This window comes from Callorhinus ursinus, unplaced genomic scaffold (genome assembly GCF_003265705.2).
Source record: "Callorhinus ursinus isolate GAN/ISIS: 27379988/994484 unplaced genomic scaffold, GSC_fseal_2.0 scaffold111, whole genome shotgun sequence".
Taxonomy (NCBI): Eukaryota; Metazoa; Chordata; class Mammalia; order Carnivora; family Otariidae; genus Callorhinus; species Callorhinus ursinus.
Window position 1 is genome coordinate 163,484 of NW_027397173.1, and position 10,506 is coordinate 173,989.

Here is a 10,506-nt window from a genome sequence, read left to right on the forward strand (position 1 = left end):
GAGGGCTTTCTGGGTGGCCTGAACCTGAGGGGCATCTCTGAGGTACAATAACAGAATTGGTGACTGCAGGGGACAGTGGAGAGAAGTGAAAGGTTGCGAATGGCTTCTAAACTTGAATTGAAGGGATGAGCTATGTGGAGAGTGATTTTGATACTCGGTTTATTGGCCACAGAAGCACCAAGAATCAAACACCAAGTAAACAAACAAAACAACAAAATGGGTGGAGGGGCCCGAGAACTCTACCCTGAGCTGTGCTCCCAATTTTTGTGCCCCCCCCCCCTTGCTCATGATTCCCTATTTGGGCTGTTTTCTTTTCCTGGGGGCTCCTCTCTCTGGGATTTACAACTATTTTCCTATGAATTATTCAGAAATGGTTTGGGGTAAATCCTTGTCTCTTTGACGTGAGTAGGGGCCAACTTTGTTGCCTTCACCTCCTCCTGAGTGAACCCCACTCTGCCTCCAAACCAGTGAATGAGCTGCCATCAGTCCTTGCCTTGTGACCCTCAGAGACACCCCTGAGTGAGTGAGCCTGCCTGCTGCCCCGTCTCTGGGGAGGGAGGGCCAGCCCAGGGCTCCCTGGCCCGGGGCTGTGCAGGGAGCACTGTGCCCCCACAGAGCTCTCCCAGGGCTTCTGGGAGATGGCCCCAGGCCACAGCCATCTCAGTGTTAGACACCCTGTCTGTCATTCGCAAACCTAGCTGAGCACCGTCTTCTGAAAAATGGAAAACCACCCGCAGCTGGGAGAATGGTCGTACCTGTGGTGAATGAGTGAGAGGGGCAACACACCTGTGCTCAGCAGACACCCCCACACGGGAACCCCTCAGTTAAATAGGAGGGACTCAGGAGGCGCCTGGGTGGCTCAGTCAGTGAAGCGTCTGCCCTCAGCTCAGGCCCTGTGGTCCTGGGCTCGAGCCCTGCATTGGGCTCCCGGCTCAGCGGGAAGCCTGCTTCTCCCTCTGCCTCTGTGCTCTCTCTCTCTCAAATAAGTAAATAAAATATTTTAAAAAATATTTTAAATTATTTTTAAATAATTAAATTTTAATTTAAATTTTAAATTTTAAAAATTTAAATTAAAAAATTATTATTATCATTATTATTACTCACAATGAGAAGTGAAAACTTTCTGGCAGAGTCTCCGGACCCCCAGGGCGGCCCCGTCACCTGCTGGGACAGCAGCACAGGACCCGGCTCTTGAGCATCCTCCAGCCACTGATGTCACTACTCACACCGCCTCCTTATGATCAGTTTGCCGAAGGGATGAACTGCACAAAACCCAGGAATCCTAATCCATGCTGTCTTGACTCATGCCACCCTAAAGTTCCCTGCAGGGCATTGGTCCCTCCCCATTGTCCTGAGGCCAGCTGAACATGCACAGAGTGCTCTGTCCCTCAGAGCCAGACCCCCAGTGTTAGCGGTGCTTTCTCCTGCACCCATTCCCCATGCTGTCCACAGACCCAGCTGCCTCTGTATTCCTTACATTCCACCCAAGGGCCTTTCTTCCACAATGCCCATCGCCCAAGTAGAGTTTGACACTCAAGTTCCTCCTAGTGAAGCCTCTCCCCCACCTTCAACTTCTCTCCTAGCTCCCTTCTGCCAGAATTGCCCCAACACTACCTGCATGTCCCTGCCACTTTCCTGGTCTCATGCTCTTCCCTCCACCTACAGCACCTTTCTTATACATCTTCACCTGTTGATTTTTTAAAAACTCTTTATTTAAACCCACATGACAGTAGAAAGAAGTGGACAATGGATGGACCCCATGTACCCATCAACCAACTTCATTGATTATCAGCCCATGGCAAATCTTGTTTTCTCCGTATGCTACCCACTCCTCCTCCTAAAACAGATGGTTTTTAAACAAATCCCAGACATTACAATATTTATTAAATCTGTAAATATTTCAATATGAATCTCTAAAAGCAGGTAGCTCTTTCTTTTTTAGGTAGCTCTTTTATAATCCTCACCATATACCTTCAAAAATTAACAATGCTTAAAAAAAAATTACAAGAACTTAGTGTCATCAACTAGCTAGCCAGTGCTCTCATTTCTCCAGTGTCTATTATAGCAATGGATGTGAGTATACGTGTAAATATAGAGACACTCATGTATAAATGTGTTTGTATAAGTATGTGGATGTGTTTGTGTGTATACACAGACATGTACATACATATGTACATACAAAAACATGTCAGTTCATTTGTTTGATTAGATCCAAATAAGATTAATATGTACAATTAGGAGGCACCTGGGTGGCTCAGTCAGTTAAGCGTCTGCCTTCGGCTCAGGTCATGATCCCAGGGTCCTGGGATCGAGTCCTGCCTTGGGCTCTCTGCTCAGCGGCGAGCTACCTCTCCCTCTCCCTCTGCCTGCCACTCTGACTACTTGTGCTCTCTCTCTCTCTGTCAAATAAATAAATAGAATCTTTAAAATATATATATATATTTTAAGTATACATATATATTTTATATATATATACTCACAATTAGTTGCTATGTCTTCTAAGTGTCTTTAATTCATAGAATCTTTATTGTGCTCTCTCTCTCTCTTCTTTAATTCATAGGTTTTCTGGTTGTTCTTCCTATAGAGTTGTCCCCATTCTGGATTTTACTGATTGCATACAACCATGACATCATTTGACATGTTCTCCTGTCCTCTGAATTTCCTAGTTAGATATAGAGATTTGATTAAAATAAGGCTGTGTTTTGTTTCATTTTGCTTTGTTTGGCAAGAAGACTTTTGTGGGTGTTGACGCAAAATGAACAAACATTTTTAAAAATTTTAAAGAGAGATTTAAGGAATTTTATTGAAACCCAAGTGAGGACAGCTGCCTGGGATACACAATCTTCACAAAGAAGAAAGTGCCCCAGGGAAGGAATATTTGGTGCAGGGCTATATATGTTTTTGTGTTTGTTTATATAAAGAGTTACAAATTATCATGACAGAGGACATTCCAGAAAATCATAGACTTTATCTTATGTTTTTAGTATGTGCAAGGACGTAGGACTCTAATCTTACGGTGACCAGGAAAGGTTTTTTTGTTTTTCTTATCTTTGTGTTTGGAATACTTCTTTTCGGTTATTTTTTTAATGAAGCAGATGTACAATGTGTGCTTAGGGCAGAAACAGCCCATGCTTTGAGGTTTTGCCAAGTCATTTTGACCTTGGTAAATGTTAAAGTATAGCTTCGCTGGGAGTCCAGGAACAGGGCCCGCAGGCATTAAAAGCTGAAAATTTCCTTCATCATGGGTGACAGCATGCATTGTCATCAGAAGGCATGTAATTGTCTTTATTTTTGTCCTGCTAGCAGCCATCAGCAACTACCAGCCCTTATATAACACCTGTCTGATTATTTCATTGTAGCTTATATTCATTTAGATTCCATAGGAAGATATCCTGTGAATGGCATTTTTCTAGTTCTTTGTGTTAGTTTACCTATACTTGGAGGTCAATGTGACTAGGTATAAAATCCGCGACTCACGTTTTAGTGAGTATCTTCAGTGCCTCACTCCACGGGCTTCTGTGATTAAGCTTTTTTTTTTAAATTTTATTCTGTTAGTCACCATACCATACATCATTAGTTTTGATGTGGTGACCCATGATCCATTGTTTTCATACAACACCCAGTGCTCCATGCAGTATGTGCCCTCCTTAATACCCATCACGGGGCTAACCCATCCCCCCTCCCCCCTCCCCTCTAAAACGCTGTTTGTTTCTCAGAGTCCATAGTCTCTCATTGTTCGTCTCTCCCTCCAATTCCCCCCCCTTTTTTTCCCTTCCTTCTCCTAATGTCCTCCATGCTATTCCTTCTGTTCCACAAATAAGTGAAACCATATGATAATTAACTTTCTCTGCTTAACTTATTTCACTTAGCATAATCCCATCCAGTCCCATCTATGTTGATGTAAAAGTTGGGTATTCATTCTTTCTGAAGGCTGAGTAATATTCCATTGTATCTATGGACCACATCTTCTTTATCCATTCATCTGTTGAAGGGCATCTCGGCTCTTTCCACAGTTTGGCTATTGCGGCCATTGCTGCTATGAACATTGGGGTGCATATGGCCCTTCTTTTCACTACATCTGTGTCTTTGGGGTAAATACCCAGTAGTGCAATTGCTGGGTCATAGGGTAGCCCTATTTTTAAATTTTTGACGAACCTCCACACTGTTTTCCAAAGTGGCTGTACCAACTTGCATTCCCACCAACAGTGTAAGAGGGCTCCCCTTTCTCCACAACCTCTCCAACATTTGTTGTTTCTTTCCCTGTCCATTTTTGCCATTATAACTGGTATAAGGTGGTATCTCAATGTGGTTTTGATTTGAATTTCCCTGATGGCTAATGTTGATGAACATTTTTTTCATGTGTCTGTTAGCCATTTGTATGTCTTCTTCAGAGAAGTGTCTGTTCATGTCTTCTGCCCACTTTTTGACTTATTTGTTTTTTGGGTGTTGAGTTTGAGAAGTTCTTTATAGACCTTGGATACCAGCCCTTTATCTGTAATGTCATTTGCAAATATCTTCTCCCATTCCGTGGGTTGCTTCTTTGTTTTGTTGACTGTTTCTTTTGCTGTGCAGAAGCTTTTTATCTTGATGAAGTCCCAAAAGTTCATTTTTGTTTTGTTTCACTAGTTTTTGGAGATGTATCTTGAAAGAAGTTGCTGTGGGCGATGTCAAAGAGGTTACTGCCTATGTTCTCCTCTAGGATTTTGATGGATTCCTGTCTCACATTGAGGTCTTTGATCCACTTTGAGTTTATCTTTGTGAGTGGTGTTAGAGAATAGTCGAGTTTCATTCTTCTACATGTGGCTGTCCAATTTTCCCAGCACCATTTATTGAAGAGACTTGTCTTTTTTCCATTGCATGTTTTTTCCTGCTTTGTCAAAGATTATTTGACCATAGAGTTGAGGGTCCATATCTGGGTTCTTTATTCTGTTCCATTGGTCTATATGTCTGTTTTTGTGCCAGTACCATGCTGTCTTGGTGATCACAGCTTTGTAATATAGCTTGAAATCAGGCAACATGATGCCCTCAGCTTTGTTTTTCTTTTTCAACATTTCCTCGGTGATTCGGGGTCTTTTCTGATTCCATACAAATTTTAGGATTGTTTGTTCCAGCACTTTGAAAAATGTCATTGGAATTTTGATAGGGATGGCATTGAAGGTATAGATTGCTCTGGGTAGCATAGACATTTTAACAATGTTTATTCTTCCGATCCATGAGCATGGAATGTTTTTCCATCTTTTTGTGTCTTCTTCAATTTCTAAAAACTACAGTGTTCTGTAGTTCCTAGGGTATAGATCCTTTACCTCTTTGGTTAGGTTTATTCCAAGGTATCATGGTTTTTGGTGCTATTGTAAATGGAATCATTTCTCTAATTTCTCTTTCTACAGTTGCGTTGTTAGTGTATAAGAAAGCAACTGATTTCTGTGCATTGACTTTGTATCCGGCCACATTACTGAATTGCTGTATGAGTTCTAGTAATTTGGGGATGGAGTCTTTTGGGTTTTCCACATAAAGTATCATGTCGTCTGTGAAAAGAGAAAGTTTGACTTCTTCTTTGCCAATTTGAAAACGTTTTATTTCTTTTTGTTTTCTGATTGCTCTTCCTAGGACTTCTAGTACTATGTTGAACAATAGTGGCGAGAGTGGGCATCCTTGACGTGTTCCTGATCTTAAGGGAAAGCTCTCAGCTTTTCCCCATTGAGGATGATTTTTGCTGTGGGTTTTTCATATATGGATTTTATGAACTTGAGGAATGTTCCCTCTATCCCTATACTCTGAAGAGTTTTAATCAGGAAAGGATGTTCTATTTTGTCAAATGTTTTTTCTGCATCAATTGAGAGGACTTCTCCTTCCTCTTATTAATGTGTTCTATCACATTGATTGATTTGCGAATGTTGAACCACCCTTGCATCTCAGGGACAAATCCCACTTGGTCGTGGTGGATGTTCCTTTTAACGTATTGTTGGATCCTATTAGTTAGGATCTTGTTGAGGATTTTGGAATCCATATTCATCAGGGATATCGGTCTGAAATTCTCCTTTTTGATGGGGTCTTTGCCTGGTTTAGGGATTAAGGTAATGCTGGCCTCATAGAATGAGTTTGGAAGTTTTCCTTCTGTTTCTATTTTTTGAAACAGCTTCAGTAGAATAGGTATTATTTCTTCTTTGAATATTTGGTAGAATTGCCCAGGGAATCCATCAGGCCCTGGACTCTTGTTTTTTGGGATGTTTTTGATCACTGCTTCCATCTTGTTACTGGTTATTGGCCTATTCAGGTTGTCAATTTCTTCCTATTTCAGTCTTGGCAGCTTATAGGTTTCCAGGAAGGCCTCCATTTCATCCAGATTGCTCAGTTTATTGGCATATAGTTGTTGATAATAATTTCTAATAATTGTTTCTATTTCCTAGGTGTTAGTCGTGATCTCTCCCCTTTCATTCATAATTTTATTAATTTGGGTTCTTTCTCTTTTCTTTTGGATAAATCTGGCCAGTGGTTTATCGATCTTATTAATTCTTTCAAAGAACCAACTTCTAGTTTCATTGATCTGACCTACTGTGTTTCCGGTTTCTAATTCATTGGTCTCTGCTCTAATTTTAATTATTTCTCTTCTAATGTGTGGCTTAGGCATCATTTGTTGCTTTTTCTCTAGCTTTCTAAGGTGTAGAGTTATTTGGTGAATTCGGGATTTTTCTATTTTTTTGAGTGAGGCTTGGATGGCTATGTATTTCCCCCTTAGGACCGCCTTTGCAGTATTCCATAGGTTTTGGGCCAATGTGTTTTCGTTCTCATTGGTTTCCATGAATTGTTTAAGTTCTTCTTTGATTTCCTGGTTGGCCCAAACATTCTTGAGCAGAGTGGTCTTTAGCTTCCAAGTGTTTGAATTTCTGCCAAATTTTTTCTTGTGATTGAGTTCCAGTTTTAAAGCATTGTGGTCTGAGAATATAGGGAATAATCTCAATCTTTTGGTATCAGTTGAGACCTGATTTGTGACCCAGTATGTAGTCTATTCTGGAGAAAGTTCCATGTGTGCTCGAGAAGAATGAGTATTCTGTTGTTTTAGGGTGGAATGTTCTGTAAATATCTATGAGGTCCATCTGATCCAGTGTATCATTCAAAGCTCTTGTTTCGTTGTTGATTTTCTGCTTAGATGATCTGTCCATTGCTGAGAGTGGAGTATTGAGGTCTCCTACAATTAACGTATTGTTATCAATATGACTCTTTATTTTGGTTAACAGTTGGCTTATGTAGATGGCTGTTCCCATGTTGGGGGCATAGATATTTACAATTATTAGATCTTCTTGTTGGATAGACCCTTTAAGAATGATATAGTGTCCTTCTATGTCTCTAATTACAGACTTTAGCTTAAAATCTAATTTGTCTGATATAAGAATTGCTACCCCAGCTTTCTTTTGAGGTCCGCTGGCATGGAAGATGGATCTCCATCCCTTCACTTTCAGTCTGGATGTATCTTTAGGTTCAAAATGAGTCTCTTGTAGGCAGCATATGGATGGGTCCTGTCTTTTTATCCAATCTGCAACCCTGTTCCATTTTATGGAAGCATTTAGGCCATTCACGTTGAGAGTGATTATTGAAAGATATGAATTAATTGTCATCATGTTGCCTGTGAAGACGTTGTTTTTATAGATTGTCCCTGTAAATTTCTGTTATAGATCACTCTTGGGGTCTTTCTCCTTTTACAGAACCCCTCTTAATATTTCTTGCAGGGCTGGCTTAGTGGTCACATATTCTTTCAGTTTCTGCCGGTCATGGAAGCTCTGCATCTCTCCATCCATTCTAAATGAAAGCCTTGCCGGATAAAGTATTCTTGGCTGCATGTTCTTCTCATTTAGTACCCTGAATATGTCTTGCCAGGCCTTTCTGGCTTGCCAGGTCTCTGTGGATAGGTCTGATGTTATTCTGATGTTCCTCCCTCTGTACGTCAGGAATCTCTTCCCCCTAACTGCCCTTAAGATGGTTTCCTTGGTTCTAAGATTTGCAAGTTTTACTATTACATGCCGGGGTGTTGGCCTGTTTTTCTTGATCTTGGGAGGGGTCCTCTCTGCCTCTAGGTCGTGAATGTTTGTTTCCTTCCCCAGATTAGGGAAGTTCTCAGCTACGATTTGCTCAAATACATCTTCTAGTCCTCTCTCTCTCTCCATTACCTTCAGGATTCCAATTATTCTGACATTGGAACGCTTCATGGTGTCACTTATTTCTCTGATTCTATTTTCATGGATTGAGTTGTTTTTCCCTGGCCTCCTCTTTTTCCTTTTTATCTATTATAGTGTCTTCCAGGTCGCTTATTTGTTCTTCTGCCCCAGTTACCCTAGCTGTTAGATTATCTAGATTAGATTGGATCTCATTCATAGCATTTTTAAGTTCTGCCAATTCAGCTTTCATTTCTGCCCTTAGAGACTCTATGTTGCCATTAATTGATTTCTCCATTCTAGCCATTGTCTTCACAATTGGTAGCCTGATTTCCATCTCCGATATCTTGGTCATATCTGCATCCATTTGTAAATCTACAATATAAGTCATGATCTCTGAGTCTTTTCTATTTTGGGGGCTCCTCCTCCTAGTCATTCTGTTGATGGGTGTTTGAGGGAATATATAGAGTCCAAATTATTGACCAGAACCCAAGCAAGATGCGCCTGTTTTCTTGGGACCTTAGGGTTGCTGGCCTCTTGTTTTCCCAGCCTGTCTTCTCCGTGAGGGCCCTGCCGCGCTGTTACTCAGGGCACCCTGTTTGGGCGGAGTTGCCCTGCCCCCCTGTGGCAGGGGATGGGCTCAGCGGCAATCAGTTTTTGGGGCTTTTGTTCTCTGGCGGCTTTCCACATCTCTTCCATGAGTCAGAGCAAAAGAGACTGTTCCACCCCTCTGCCTCAGAGCAGAGAGACCGCAGTCTGTTCTCCAGTGAGCTCTCCAGGCCACACTGTCTCCGTTTCTGTCCATGCTGCTATCAACTGCAGCGTCCTGCGTTGTGCGCTCCTCCACAGTGCTCCCAGTCCTGCCTCCAAGTCGGGCCCGTCTCTGCCCTTTTTGCTTCTAAAACGGCCATCTGCTCCCAGATCACATGCATGACCCTGCCACTCTGGGTTTCCACCCCAGGGGCTGCCTAAAATCCTTTCCCCACCGCTACCAGTCTGTGAGTCTGTGCCCCGTCCCCAGCGCTCGAGGCTGTTGCTCACCAGCGGTGTAGGATCCCCACGGCTAGGCTCCCTCCTACTGCTGTTTATCCTCCAATAACTGCCTGCGGAATCACGGCTCCCCACTTTGTACCTCAAAACCAACTGCCTGCGATATTCTTTTTTTAGAGATCCAGATCTTCTTACATCTCAGGCTGGTTTTGTGGGTGCTCAGAGTGGTCTGGTAGATATCCAGCTCAATTCCGGGAACCAGTTAAAATAGGGTCCCCTACTCCTCTGCCATCTTTCATCTGTGATTAAGCATTTTTATTGACAAGTCTAATGATCATCTGGTTTTCTTATTCTTTTTAGTGACTCACATTGTTTTGTTTCTTAATTCCTGGATAACCAAAGGTGTTTTTATGTTTGTCTGTTTTCCTTTAAAGTTTGGTAGATTTACTATAATTTATATTGGATTTGGTCATTCTGGGTCAGTTTTCCCAGGTACTTAGTGTAGGCTTTCAACATTAATTACAGAAAAATTTTCTTAAATTATACTTTTAGTATTTGCTCTTATCCATTGTTTGTTTGCTCCTCTAAAGTCTCCTTTTATATACATACCTACATTTTGTCTTTATTCTTTATTTGCTGCTTTCTTTCAGAATGTTTTCAGCACTACAAATGCACACAGGGAAATGTACATCTTTAGTATTACAGTTCCATTTGTTTTGGAACCTCTGCTCCCCCAAGATGTAGAGTGTGTGCATTACCTGAGAACCTTTCCCTTGCCCTGTCCATGACAGAGCCCTTCCCACCCTGAGCCAAACAACCTTTCTTTTGCTCCTACAATACAACACTTTGTCTGCTCTAGAATTTCATATAAATTGAAATATTCATGCTTTTCAAATTTAACACATTTTTCTATTTTACATGTTATGTTTCTTTTAAGGTGTGACCCACTGTGCGTTTTCACTCCTGTGTCTCTTCTGCTTTAGCCTTGATTTTTTTTCTAATCTTTTATTACCCGTTTGCTTTTCCTTTACTCTACCATTAACCTTACTTATTATTGTATTTTTTATTGTTATGTTAATCACCATACATTACATCATTAGTTTTCGATGTAGTGTTCCATGATTCATTGTTTGCATAAAACACCCAGTGCTCCATGCAGAATATGCCCTCTTTAATACCCATCACTAGGCTAACCCATCCCCCCACCCCTCTCCCATCTAGAACCCTCAGTTTGTTTCTCAGAGTCCATAGACTCTCATTGTTCATCTCCCCATCCAGTTTCCCCCTCTTCATTCTTCCCCTCCTGCTTTCTTCTTCTTCTCCTTCTTCTTCTTCTTCTTCTTCTTCTTCTTCTTCTTCTTCTTCTTCT

The 10,506-nt window shown here is 41.5% G+C and overlaps 1 protein-coding gene across 3 annotated transcripts in view; it reads left to right on the forward strand.

Annotated features, from left to right (window-relative positions):
* SYNDIG1 (synapse differentiation inducing 1) overlaps window positions 1–10,506 on the forward strand; it is a 235,909-nt gene that overhangs the window by 91,001 nt on the left and 134,402 nt on the right. The gene's annotated exons all lie outside the window — the stretch shown is intronic.